Here is a 15,133-nt window from a genome sequence, read left to right as displayed (position 1 = left end):
ACTTAACAACTGCAATGATTCACTTAACAAATATGGCATGAAATGTCACAAGATGGGATAAACTCATTTAACGAATGTTTCACTTAGCAACAAAAAAATTGGGCTCAATAATGGTTGTAAGTCAAAGCCTACCTGGAATGATTTCTTTGATTTCAGATAGAAACAGGAACTGATGCCTTTGTCTTCTTCCAGAAGAGGAGGGGGAGTGGCCTGTAAAAATTTATTTTAGGAATATAATATTTCAGATTATGATTAAGAAGAAAAGAAACATCATAGTTTTTTGATAGAAGAAAACCCCACCATTTCTGCTTGGGAGGGAAAGTAACTCTCCACAACAAAAGGAAAAAAAAATCCAGGTAAATGTGCTATTATCAGACTGAAAATTACCTAGAATGGCATCTTTCTTTTCCACCTCTTGAACATGCTTGCATGTTACCTTCATACATTCAGGAATCTATCTGGGTTGTTGTTCATTGTTCTTTCCTCAAATCATCATTCATTTTTGTGCCTTAATCATGTTGGTCTCTACATCAGCTTGCTTGCTCACAATATCGTAAACTGTTAGGTGTTGCATAGGCTCACTCTCCTCCTCCTCCTCCTCCTCCTCCTCCATCCATCCATTATAGCAAAAGTATTCCTATTAACAATCATTTTAAGGAAATAAAATACACATACAATGCAAAGGTATCCATAGTTAAGTAGAAAACAGGCTCAGTGTAATCCTAGGTATTTTCTCAGAAATAAGTCCCACTGAGTTCTTGGAGACATATTTCCTGGTAAGTGTTTATAGGATTTCAATTTTAGCTAATGTAAATACTTCTGGTGACTGAAAGTATAAATCAGCAGCACAAAATTAAGATGTGTCATGTGCAATCTTTGAGAATCAAAATACTGCAGATCATCCTATTGGAATTCTCCTACAGAGTTCTAAGAATTCATGTTCCAAGCATTCAAATTTCAAAAATGACATTTTCTCAGAATTCAAGGGAACGTAACCATTACATGAGCTGGGAAGTCTCAGGTATCAGGGGATTTTTTTTTGGGGGGGGAGGGTGATATATAAAGTACATGGAGCAACATCCATTCAGAAGTCTACCCCAGGGTTTTTCTCTGCATGCAACAATATGGATACATGGAATGTTTTGCCATTGCTACAATTCCTGCCAGCAGCTCAGCTGCAGGTAGATGGTTGAGTTCATGGGACAGCATTGTGTACCAAATGGTGCACACCATGGGCCAACAGAATTGGATCCTGATAGCTTTGCGCAACATGGTAAAGCTCTGTGGTGTCATGGTTTTAGATTACAATTGGAAAGAGGATCAAATTCATCCACCACATCCAGGAAGCTTCTTTTTGATCATGATCTAGTCACTACCTCCCAGTCCAATAAGCATGAATGGTAGCAAAATTGGAGTGGGAAGGACTATGCATCTTTCCTTGAGCTTTCGGAGGAAAGTTGGGGTATAAATTGTAAATTAACTTTGAACAAACTCAGTTGTTCAAACAGCTGTGGGTTTGTTTGGTTTTCGTTTTTAGCTGTTTACTTTTTTTACGTTTTATTGGTTTTTAAGACAAACATAGACAAACAAAACATAAAAACATCAAGCCATCTTCCATATATATATGCATACATACAGTGTGTCAATTGCTTTACAAATTGTTTTGTGCTTCCATTTCATAGTCTTCAATTACAATTACATTGCATATCTTCTCATATTTTCAATCAAATATTAAATACATTAATATCATTGTTAATCAATCATTTGACTATACTTTTATTCATTCATGTTTTATGAAATAATCCATATTTGATTTAATTTGTTTTATGACTGTTCATATTATCATCTCAAATCTATCCTACAATCATTTTGTAGATAAAATAAGAAAAGAATACATCTTTATATATTTATTATTTTCTAAGAATCTACATATTTCATTACTATGTTTTATTGTCTAACCATTGATAGAATAAATCCCAAATTTTATAAAATTGTTTATCATCTTGTTCTCTAATTTCAAATGTCAATCTACTCATTTCAGCACATTCCAATATTTTCTGAATGATTTCCTCCTGTAACGGTATTTTCTCATTTTTCCAATTTTTGGCAAACACAATCCTAGCTATTGTTAATACATTTACAATCAGGTATTTCAATTCTTTACTATATATTTCAGGTAAAATTTCCAATAAAAATATCTCTGGTTTCAAGTCTATACGCTTTTTTGTCATTTTTTCCAACCACGTGTGGATTGTAGTCCAGTATTTTTTAGCATCCGCACAAGTCCACCACATATGGTAATATGAGCCAGGTGTCTGATGACATTTCCAACATTTTTCAGATTTGTGCTTGAACATTCTTTCTATTCTTGTTGGGGGGAAATGCCACCTGTAAAACATCTTATACAATTTTTCTTTATATGCTGTTGATATTGTCATTTTATAATTTTGAGACCACAATTTTTGCCATTTCTCTAAATCAATCCCATATCCAAAATTCTTCCCCCAAGCAATCATTGTTTCTTTAACTTGTTCTTCTTCTAGTTTAATTTGTAATAATTTTTAAATCGCCTTTTCATCAGTACCTGTCAAAATCTTATCTAAGTCAGTCAGTTTATCATAGAAACCTTCTGTTTTAGAATCTTTATCATACCTTGAATGTATTTGCGCATATGAAAACCAATTCATCTTTATACCGTGTTCCTCTAGTTTTTGTATAGATTTAAGTTCACCCCTTTCATTCAATATTTCACCATATCTAACTGTTTGTTCCTTTTTATATATTATAGGATAAGGAAATGCTTCAATAATCGATAGCCAAAGTGGAATTTTCAAATAACATTGTCTTTTAATCTTTTCCCAGTTTAACCACAGAGACTCCCATATATAATGTCTTCTAAAGTACCCCTGTGTTTTAGTTCCTTTATACCATAGAAAAGCATGCCACCCCAACAACAGATCATGTCCTTCTAATGTCAACAATCTAGTATTTCTTAAAGTTATTCATTCCTTAACCCACATCAAATTGGCACCATGTTTCTCCAACAATAGACCTCCCCCAATAGGAAGACCCAGCATGTTTTCTAGGCATAAAAAGAAATTAAGCCCCTCCCCCCAAATTTAGGCCTATTTTAAAACATGCAAAATGGGGGGAAGGGCAGGGGGACTTGCCATTAGGAGTGCCCAGCAGGCAGCAATTCCTCGCCACCAGCTGCTCCTAATGGGTGATCATGGCAGAGCACGGAGAGCTCCCTACTCCTGCCAAGCACCTTTGCGGCAGACCCAAGACTTTCAGCACCCGCCGCTGTTGATTTCCCTTCTGCCCATGCTGCCGCTGCGTGTGGAGCTGCCACTTCCACGTTTAGAGCACCACTGCCATTTGGAGTTGCTGCTTCCACGTTTGGAGCACTGCCGCCTTTTGGAGTTGCCATGGTCGCATTTGGAGCTGTCGCCGCATTTGGAGCTGCTGCTTTTGTGTTTGGAGCACTGCCGCTGTTTGGAGCACCACCGCCATTTGGAGCACCGCCGCCACTCCAAACATGGCAGCAGCTCCAAATGTGGAAGTGGCAGCTTCAAACATGATGGCGGTGCTCCAAATGGCAGCGGCACTCCAAATGGCAGTGGCACTCCAAACACCGAAGCGGCAGCTCCAAACATGGCGGCGGAATGGGCAGAAGGGAAAGCAACAGCAGTGGGTGCCAAAGGTCTTGGGTCTGCAGCAAAGGTGTTTGGTGGGAGTAGGGAGCTCTCTGCGCTTTGTCATGATCACCCGTTAGGAGTGGCTGGTGGCGAGGCTGCCTGCAGGACGCTCTAGATGAGGATGCAAGGGGGGGAATTAAGTCACTCCTGAAAAGATGGCCTAGCCATTTTGGGGGGGCTTAAAAAAATATAAGACCTGGCCTTATTTTATGAGAAACACGGTAGCTTGGTAATACAACTCCCAATTAGGCAAACCAAATCCTCCTCTTATTCTAGCATCTTGCAAAAGTTTTAACTTTATTCTCGCTTTCTTACCTTGCCATATATATTTCAACACAATTTTATTTAAATCTTCAAAATAATCTTTTCCAAGCCTAACTGGAATTGTTTGGAACAAATATAAAATTCTGGGTAATATATTCATCTCGATTGTTGATATTCTCCCTATTAATGACAGATATAAATTTGCCCATTTCACCAAATCTAGCACTATCTTCTGCTTAAGTTTGATATAATTATATATAATTATTATAATATATAATTATTCTCTTTTAGTGTACTGCATCTTGCTGTCAAGTGTATCCACAAATACTTGACCTGGATTTTCGTGACCTGGATTTTCAATAGATCCTCCAGTTCTTCCTTTTGTCTTGATAGCATATTCTTTGTCACGATCTTTGTTTTATCTTTATTTATTTTCAAACCAGCCACCTTTCCATATGTCTATCTTTTCTATCAATTTTGATGCTGTTTCTAGTGGGTATTCTAAGATGAAAACCTGTGAATGTTTGCAATTTAAATTCTTCCTTTTTAATTTTCACCCCTTTTATATCCTTTTCATCTCTAATATTTCTGTTTAGCACTTCCAAGGTTAACACAAACAACAGAGGTGATAGTGGGCACCCTTGTCTTGTTCCTTTTCTTATATCAATAGAGTCTGTCAGTTCTCCCTCTATCATTACCTTTGCCATTTGCTTATGATATATAGCTTCTATTGCTTGAATAAATTTTTTACCAAAGCCCATCTGTTCCAGCTTTAATAACATGAATCGCCAATTCACATTATCAAATGCCTTCTGTGCATCTAAAAATATCAAAGCCATTTGTTTTTCAGGGTGTGCCTCATAGTATTTCAAAGTGTCCAAGATTACTCTCATATTATCTTTAATTTTTCTCTTTTGCAGAAATCCATTTTGATCAGGATGGATACAATTGTTTAAGTATTCTTTAAAGTCTTTCTGCCAATATTGAAGCAAAAATTTTATAATCTGAGTTTAGTAAGAAAATGGGTCTATAATTCTTGATTTGTAATGGATCGCCCTCCTCTTTTGGAACAAGTGTAATATAAGCTTCTGACCATGATTTGGGTATCTTCTTCTTTAACATTGGGTATCTTCTTCTTTAACTTCATTCATGACTTCTAGCAATGGAAGGTTCAATGATTCTTGTAGTGTTTTATAAAACTCTGCCAGAAGTCCATCTGGGCCTGGTGCCTTTCCATTGTTTTGTTTCTTGAGTGATTCAATTAACTCATCGTTATATTGCTTTCTAATATTGTTTCAATCTCTTTAGGTATCTGGGTTAGATTAGCATTCTGTAAATACTGTTTAACTCTTTCCTCATCAATGTTCTCTTGTGTGTAGAGTTTCCCATAATAGTCTCGTATGATTTCCTTCTTCTCTTTACTACCATAGCAAATTTGGCCTTGGTCATCTATTAATTGCAATATTTTCCTTGATTCTTTCTCCTTTCTCAGTTTATATGCTAACCATCTATTTGCATCTTCAAAGTAGTTCTGTTTCGCACCTCTGATTTACGTCTTTTTCTATTAGACCCATTTTATGTTTAGTTATATCCATTTTTAACTTAATGTCCTTTTTCTGTGGTATTTTCTGTAGCTCTTTTTCAAGTCCTTTGTACTCATCCTCTAATGCCTTTAGAGGCTAGTCTTTTCATGGTGTTTCTTTTTCTTGTATAGTCTATTATCAAGCCTCTGACATATGCCTTCATTGTATCCCATACATTCTGCATTAATGTATCTTCTTTTTTGTTTTCTCTAAAGAAGAAAGCCAGTTCTTTCTCCATCCACTGTGTGAAGTCTTTTTCCTTTAATATAATATTATTTAACGTCCATCTAGATCTTCTTCTTTGTCCTTTCCATTTAATTGTCATTGGATTGTGATCTGTCCAAGTACTTGTTTCAATATTTATTTCTTGAATATTAGCTAACAATTCTGTTGACATCCATATCATTCTGGACCATGATAAATGTCTATTTGAATAGAAGGTGTATTGTTTAGTCTTAGCATTTTTTTCTCTCCATGTATCTTTTACATTTATTTCATCTATCATTTTAAAAAAGGATTTAGGGAGAGTCTTTCTGCTTTGCTTTGTTGGTTTTTGTGCTGTATAGTCCAGTTTATTATCTACAATTCCATTAAAATCTTCCATCATAACTATATTAGCATAGTCCAGTTCAATTATTTTCATATGTAAGCTGTTTCCTTTTTTTGTCATAAGAAGAGTTATAGGGTATGTATGCAATACCATATGCAATACATTTTATGGTAAATTGATTTAATTTATTTTTCTTTTCTTTGGGGATCGTTTCATTAATGAAAATCAGATTGTACATTTTATTTTATAAATAAATAAAACTTCCACCATAATTATCATGGCTGTTGGAACAGAAAGAAAAGGATTACACGGAAGAACATTTTTGTATTCTTTCATTTGATTGTGCTGCAATTTCTATTTTCATCTACTATTATCTTATATTTGGAATTAATGTAATTAGCAGACGTTCAGGCAGTGCTGGGGAAGGCTATTATAAAAAATGTGAGGATCTCCAAAGAATCCAAGGAAAGTTACAATAAAGAATCCAGGGCTGGTATTAATATTGCCACAAAAAACCTTCCCACAAGATAATCTTTATTTCTTTCAACAGATCAGTTTGTAGTACATATAAAGGGTAATTATGAGGCTTTTATCATTTCTCTGGAGTAATTGTGAGCCTATTTAAGGGCAAACTTTTCCATCTTACCCAATTAAAAAAAATACAAAATTCTTTTCCAGTGTTTGCATATGAGCTAATTTCAATAAAGGAACAGTGCAACTAGTTTTAAGAGGGTTATTTCTGAAGTTCCACTAATTTCAAAAATGTCTACCACAAGAAATTAAGCAATTGTCTGATACTGAAAGCAATTGCAGATTAAAAATCTTCCTGACGCTAGCAACACAATTGATTTTTGTGTGCTGGAGGTGAAGGAGATAAGCACATAAAGTATTCTTTGCCACTTTCATATACATCTTGCTTCATGCCTGAGTGCTGGGAATTAGCCGTTGGTTTGGGTTGCAAGACTATGAGGTTTATGTGTCACTTGTATTACTTTGTGGGAGTTACTTTCATTAATTGTTCTGCATGTTAATGGTCATTTAATCCCATGTTCGACAATCCAGCAAGTACCATTTTATAAAGGTTAATGAAGCCTTTAGGCAATTATGATCTTTATAATACTCCCTGACCTTTGTGAAATAGTTTGGTGGTTCTTCTTTTTAATTGCTATTGGCAGTGAATATTTCTTTGAGTGTATGGGGAATGGTGGAAGGAGGGAGCAGAGAATCTTGCCACTATAAATGTTGGATGTAGAAAAGCTATGCACCAGTTTCATTTAGGTAAATATTTGTAGTGTGTTATTTCCCACCTAAAACCTGGCAACATCAAGAATGAGTTTAGCCCACCTCTTTCCCGGAGCAGAAATAGACAATGCCTGAGATTGCTGAACTTCAGCTCTTATAAACTCCCAAATTAATACATTATTTTGCAACATCTGGAGCATCCCATCACATTCTCGGGGTTCATAATGGTGTTGGCATTTGGGGCATAGTGGATAATCAGGAAAGCCAAGGCAGACTCTTTGTTATAATGTGCTGTGATGTCATATTAATTTATCAGTGTTTCCAATCAGGCTGTATAGATTTGGGGCAACTGAGATTGTTCTAGCCACTGTACCGATCTCGAGAAAAATGTGGTTCCTAATTAACAAAATGTGTTCCATTACCTTCCTTTAAAGGTTTGCATCTGACAGTTTTAATATATTGTTAAACATACCCCCATTCAGATATTTTTAAGACATCTATGCAAAGGCAACATTACAAGAAGAATACATTGATAGTATCTACCCAAGTATTTAAGAACTCCGCAAACACAATTTATAAAGATGATATCCTCCATAGGGGAGGTTATAAATGATTGTCATATTTCAAGAAAGCTGATAAACCTCTAGTGGGATAAGACATCACATGTTCAATTTATTGACTTAATCTGTTCATTGCATATGTTTTCTAAAAGAAAATTTAAAATTGTGTGATTTATATCAGAATTTGACTAGTGTTTGTTTATAGACAGAATTTATCATTTCAGTAATATCTGATATGAATAATATGACTTTAGAAGATCAAGAAAGAGTCAATCAGCTTGCATGGTAGGATAAAGTAGACTAAATCCCCCCATGCTTCAATTCTCAGGTGAAAAATAGCACTTTCAGAAATCATGAACGCATATGTTGAAAGTGTATTTTGAATACTTTTACAAAAGTATACAAGTGGGGTTTTTTTTACTAATTTGTTTTCTTCAGCTAGTTTCTCTTGCCTCTCTTAGCCTTAATTATATGGATGAATCCAATCAAGCAAGAGCAAATTGTACGATATGAACAACTTCACCTTATGTAAAGTACTATTACTGTATATAGAGATTAGGAGATGCTGGATCTAGGAAGGCTGTCTTTCATTCCAGACACAATTGACCAAACTGAAATCATTATATCAAGAGAAAACAAAGACCACTAACCAACATTTCACACAATAGACTACAAATAATGAACTGAAGCAGTCATAGAACAGTTGTAACTCAAAACAAAAGTATATGTGTTTAATGCAAAAAGGGTTCTAAGGTATAGATGAAAAAGCTGCTGTCCAAAACACTGGAAAGCTAAAAATACAAAAAACAAAAAAATGAACTCCAGGAGTGAGCAGAGAGTTAGCCTGCACTACTGCATTCTAACCACCATTACTCCATTTAAATAAATATCTGTAACATGATAGTATTTATCCATCATGAGCAAAGTGTGTCCTGGTTGTGACACAAGATGAATGAATTTGCCTGCTTATGCAGCAAGCATAAAAGATGCACTCACGTTGTATCTTTGATTGATTCCCATCCTTTCTGCTTTCAGAAAGAACATTGAGTGGCATGATATAAATTAGTTTTAATATGATTTTAAAAAAACATTATTATTTTTTAATTTCTATAAATTATTGGTGTATGTTCATTGTGTTTTTTTAAAAGGTTTAAATTATATTTAATATGTTGTCCACTTTTTTCTAGCTAACCTGAGTATTTTGATAGAAATAATTATAATTCTTGTATTTCTGTGTATTGAGGACTGATAATAAATGTCATTAATTGTTTAATTAATAAAGTGCTGTGAAATCAGTGTCAACTCCAAATGACCACGAACATATTCTTCAGAATGATGTATTTGCAACCTCACCTTTTAGATCTCTAATGACATATTCATTGCTATTGTAATCTCTTACTGTTGGTCATCTTTCTCTTTCTTTCTTTCTTTCTTTCTTTCTTTCTTTCTTTCTTTCTTTCTTTCTTTCTTTCTTTCTTTCTTTCTTTCTTCTTTTCTCCCTCCCTCCCTTCCTTTCATTCCTTCCATCTTTCCCAGTGTTATAAACCTCTCCACAAAGGTAGGCCTTCCTATAATATGTCCAAAATAAAATTTGAACCTAGTCATTTGTGCTTTGAGTGAGAACTCTGAATTGTTTTGTTCTATTATTCATTTGTGTATTTTCTTGGCAATTTGGATTGACAAGACGATTTAGGAGTTTTCTCCAACAGCAAAGTTGAAAGAATCAAGACTCATTCTACCTTGTTTGTTCAATATTCAACTTTCAATTCTATAGCATGTCACAGGGAAAACAATTCAATGTTTTATAGGAAATATGTGCCTACATACATGGAAACATCTAGCATATATACATCATAACATCTATATTTTCCAAGGCTTTGGAGTGGAGTTTCTGAATACCAACTTGCATCTATTTTAACAGATAGTTCCCTTAGTGTTGATAATCAATCCTAAAAGGCAGAAATTATCCACCACTTCAATAACACCACTGTCAGTTTTAGTTGGTTGCTACAGTTATTGTCATTTATATTTGGTCTTTATATTTAATCTTAATCTCATTTCTCTATGTACTTAATATTTATTATTTGCATTTTCAGCTATTACAATAATGTAATTAGTATACCACAAAGTGATGTTTCTCCAATTTTAAGCCATATTTGTTTTGCAATCCATGTTTCTTTACCACATATTTAGCATATAGATGTTACTTCATTGTTGACTTGGAGGCAGTCCATTTCACCATATTTTCTCCAGACTACAACTTTCTGTTCTGTGTATTGGTTTTGTAGGAGGACAATGAAATATTCAAGGATGACCATTTTCCTAAGGCCATTCCACAGCTTGACAAGGTCAATACAATAAAACACCTGTATACAGTATACTCAATGAAGTACGTATTGACATCCTTTTGATATTCTGTGGTATTCTCAATTATCCCAAAGATGCTCTTGAAAAAAATACCTTTGGGACCACCATGACTTGACTGAAAATCTCCATAGACATTTTCTCAATTATCCAACATACAAGAACAGTAATGTCTCATGTTCTTGGGCATTTTCTAAAGTCAGATTGAACACATTCCGTGTATTCACCCTTAAGAATTTTGATTTTATTCTATAGGTATTCTGGTTCCTTATCAATAAGGTTCAATAGGTCAAAATAATTCCTAATGTTGTCTTTGAAAATAGTAGGAGTATGTTTAACATTGCAGTATATTGTGGAAATTGTTTACCTTTCATCTTTTTTTGCATGACTAGTATTATTAAGATTAGTCACATAAAACTTTGACAACTATATAGGCAGAATATATTCACATTATAAATACCACTACTATTCTGAAAGATCCCCAGCTCTTCGAAAATAGATATTGAGTGCTATATGAACTCAAAGGTCCATTATCCAGCACTATATCATCAGCCATTGTATGTTGTCTATTTAACTTGTTGGTAAAATAGAGAAATATTTTAGCATTGTCTCTTTGGGCAATATAGCAATAGCACTTAGACTTATATATCACTTCACTATGCTTTACAGCCCTCTCTAAGCAGTTTACAGAGTCAGCATATTGCCCCCAATAATCTGGGTCCTCATTTTACACCTCAGAAGGATGGAAGGCTGAGTCAACCTTGAGCCTGGTGAGATTTGAATTGCCAAATTGCAGGCAGTCAGCAGTCAGCTGCCACCATGCTTGTATAAAATGATATCTTAGTTATTTCCAGTAAAGTAATTATCTATCTCCAATAACTTCCTACATCATTGCGGGCTGGTTTAGATAACTAAACTTTAAACTTTACTTTAACTTAAACAGTTGTGATGACTTTCATTCCCAGTGTTTTTCACTTATGTCCCTGGAAAATTTGAGGGGCAAATTCAATGAATAAATATCAATAAATAAATTCAGATGTTCCATGTCCTCATAATTTTAAATAATCTGTATGAACATTAATATACAATTTTAATTGTTTTTCTTCTCTTGTTCATGTTCATGTAAAGCAATTCAATATACACCTTTTTACAAGAACTTTGCTCTAATATAAAGCATTTTATATGCTTTTTACCATCGCTATCTATTTTGATCAGTTCTCTTACAAAACTTGAAAATATGTCAGCAGTGATATGGAAGTTCACTTCAACCCTCAAATTGGTTTTTGGAAATACTCTAAAATTTTGGTCCACTGACCCAATTAATTTCATTTAATTGGTGTATTATCAGATAATATCTGTTATGAGAAAGCATAGTCTTACGATGAATGACAGATTGCACTAAATTATTAGAACACTCTAATGATTAGACTTCAATGGTTGGGAAAATCTTGTTTACATCATAAATAGTCTACATAAAATACTTGAATAAGTACACATTGGTCTTAAAACTGCAATCTGTTAGAAGGTTCTAGTTTCTATCATAAAATTCAGGCAGTAAACACATTTCTCAGTTCTCTCTGTATACATATCAACAGCAGTCAAGAAAACAAAACTGCTATAAAACCTGTGGGGTTTTAATTTTCATTTTATATAATTATTCTTTGTTCTTAGTAATTATATTTGTTAATAATACTGAAACCAGTTTTCATGTCTTGCATTACTCTTCTCAAAAAGCCATTTGAAATGAATTAAATCTCTTTTGGGAATAAATACAATACAGTATATTAGTTCATTTCAAGCTCCAGTAATAGTCAGAATCCCAACAATGGAATTTGATGAGGCAAGACAACCTTTGTGAACTTTAAAAGGCATTTATATTCTGTCATTTATTTTAATGTGATAAATTGTATTTGTCATTGACAGGATGAATGCTTTAACAATTGTTTGAGATTTTTAACAAAACAAAACAAAACAAAACAACCGTAGTAAGATAAACTGAATATGTTAGGCATTGCTTCTGTGAAGTCAAATAGAGTTATCTGCTTACAATGATTAGTGGACTCTCTTCTTTGTCAGTAGATGTATAAATAAAAAGATAGAAAAGAAAGAGGTTGTTTTCAAATGGTATTGATTGATGCTGTTGCTTAGTGCTCACAAAATCAACTCAGCAATAAGTCATTCCTGGGCTACTTATGCATTAAGAAATCTTCCCTGGCAAGGAAAGTACCATGCCAAATATTTTCGCTCTCTTCCCCCACCCCTATCATTTGCACTGAAAGTTGTGCAGTGGAAGGCATCGGTGTATTTATGTACAAAGAAGTCAAGACTGCAAAATCAATAATCTTTTTTTCCTCTTTAAAATACAGATATATTGGCTTTAACGGCAGTTCCTGGAATATAGTATGTACATTTTTTTTTCTTTTTACGGCCCTGTAATTCCTTTATTCAGAGTGGAGTCGGGGTGACTGAATGGAGCTGAGCATTTACTGGCCAGATATTTTAACACTTTATAACAAGGAATAAATGATCAGATTTTGATGAGCTGTTACTAGTAAAAATACATGTTATATTTTATTTATGTTTGATTTTTAATTTCCAATTGACCTCACGTGGGCCAGACAGGGATGGCTAAAGGGTTGGATTTGGCCCAGGAGTTGTAAAATACCCAGGTCTGTTGTATATAATATAGTAAATAAACTAACAAACAGAAATATGAAATGTTTAACAAATCTCTTCAGATTTATATGTAGAATTTCACTTATCCCATTATCCAATAAAAGGAATATACTATGTAATATTGAAATGTAAAAATATTTGCTCTACAGTTTTATTTACAATTGCACTCCTATCTTAAAATAGCTGGTCTAATTAATGGACCCATTTATGGAATTATTCAGACTATGCCATAGTTTTAAGTTGTGTGATGTCTTTATTTCAAGCTGAGCAAATGCACTGTTTCATCTCCTTCTGTTGGTTTAAAGGAGGTGAAACATAGGGAAGGGGGGTACCAAGGGGAAAACAGAAACAATAGGCAGTATTTTGTGTATTTTTCCCTTAAACTTTTAGGGGATGAAGAAAAGTAAGTGAGAAAAAATAAGTTTTGTTCCAACTTATCAAAGGGAGAAAGCAAAAGAAAAAACACCCATTCCAAACAGATTGGGTAGGGAAGACAAAAAGTAATAATTCAAATTAATTTAAACATCAAAAGGGAAAGGAGAATAAGCAGGATTAACAACAGATGAAAACAAGGAATGGGACATTCCAGACTATTATAAACACTGTTTATAAAAATAGGGATTGTTCCCATAAAGACTCTATGAGGCAGCATGCTGCTACTGAGTGAATAAATCATGATCTATATCTGTTCTGTTCCAACTAAACACTTCCTTCTGGCCTTGTATTTTATTGAAAGGCCATGGTTCTGTGGAACTTCTGGAGGAATGCCTGCCTCATCCTGCTTCAACTTCAGATTTCTTAGCAGGTATTTCAGGGGGAAAGGTGGCCTGATAGCTTTGCTGATCGTTTTTGTTAAGTTTGGGTAATGAGAGGCTGAACCAGGGCATGGGTGCAACAAATACTTTATTAAGATAATAAAGGACTGACGTGCTAGCCAAGCCTGGAACTGGCTCGCAGCGATCAGCAACTGGTTGGACCCCGCAGCCTGCTTTTATAGCTGGCTGCTGGGGAGAACCAACCAATGAGCGAGGGGGCAGCTGCCCCCGCAGCGCAAACGGACCTGAGTGGGAACTCCTTAGAGTTCCAGGGACATAACACCCCTTTCCCCCAGATGCGAACACGCATAGTCTTTAAGGTAGGCCGGAGGTTTATGCTGGCGCCCAGAACGGCGCAACTCTGGTGGGTTGTCTGTCGGTTCAGAGTCCGTAGGGGAAGGCTGGATCGGTAGGGAGTCACGAACGCGTCCCTCGGTCTGGGTTGGCTCGGGACTCGTAGGGCTGGTCACTGGGGACGTGCTCCCATTGACTGGTTCGGACTGGTCAGCCATCTGGAAGTCGCTGTCCGTGTTCGGATTCCCTGGATCGGCTGCTGGTGTAAACAGGTCACCGGAATTGGTGCCGATGTGGGGTTGATGCTGTGGCCTCGCCCCGGTCTGTAATTCTGAGTCACTGCTGATGAGAGTGCTGTGGCGCCTCCGCAGCTGGTCCAGGTGCCTTCTCCAGACTCGGCCGTCCTCCAGTCTGACCCGATATGACCTGGGTCCGGTGATGGCCACGATCTCGCCCGGGATCCACAGAGGGTCTCCAGCGAAGTTCCTCGCGAACACGGTTTCCTGTAAGACAAAATGCCTAACCCCGATGTGGAAGCGAGGGAGAGTCAGGGCAGTAATGTGGGTGAAGCCTGTCCAATACAGTCCGCAGGCGTCTGCCCATCAGGAGCTCAGCTGGGGACTTATTAGTGACTGTGCACGGGGTTGAGTGTTGGCTCATCAAGAAACGGGAGAGTTTGTGGTGCCAGTCTTCCTTGCTGAATCTAGCTAGAGCTTCTTTAGTGGTCCTAACGGCTCTTTCAGCCAATCCGTTACTGGCAGGATGAAATGGGGCCGTGAAGATGTGGCGGATGCCCAGGTTGGCAGCGAAACGGCTGAACTTGGCTGATGCGAACTGGGGGCCATTGTCGGAAACAATAGAGTCTGGAAGCCCGTGTGTTACAAACAGGTGAGTCAATATCTTGGTAATCGCTTGTGTGGTGGTTGTGGATAATTGTGCCACGTCTATCCACTTCGAATAGGAGTCCACGACCACCAGGAACATTTTTCCGTGCAACGGGCCGTCTAGGTCGATGTGAATTCTGGACCACTGAGCGCTGGCGCTTTCCCACTTAGTGGGGGTGGCAATTGGGGGGGCTGGACGGGAT

General features: G+C 36.2%; 1 pseudogene; it reads right to left on the bottom strand.

The window, feature by feature from the left end:
- Positions 1-496: 496 nt before the first annotated feature.
- The window catches only part of LOC148127950 (uncharacterized), a 75,786-nt pseudogene continuing 61,149 nt past the window's right edge, over positions 497-15,133 (bottom strand).

Source organism: Pseudonaja textilis, chromosome 1 (assembly GCF_049901715.1).
Source record: "Pseudonaja textilis isolate UNSWEBS1 chromosome 1, rPseTex1.2, whole genome shotgun sequence".
Lineage (NCBI taxonomy): Eukaryota > Metazoa > Chordata > Lepidosauria > Squamata > Elapidae > Pseudonaja > Pseudonaja textilis.
The sequence above is the reverse complement of the archived record's forward strand: the minus strand, read 5'-3'. Positions and strand labels throughout refer to the sequence as shown.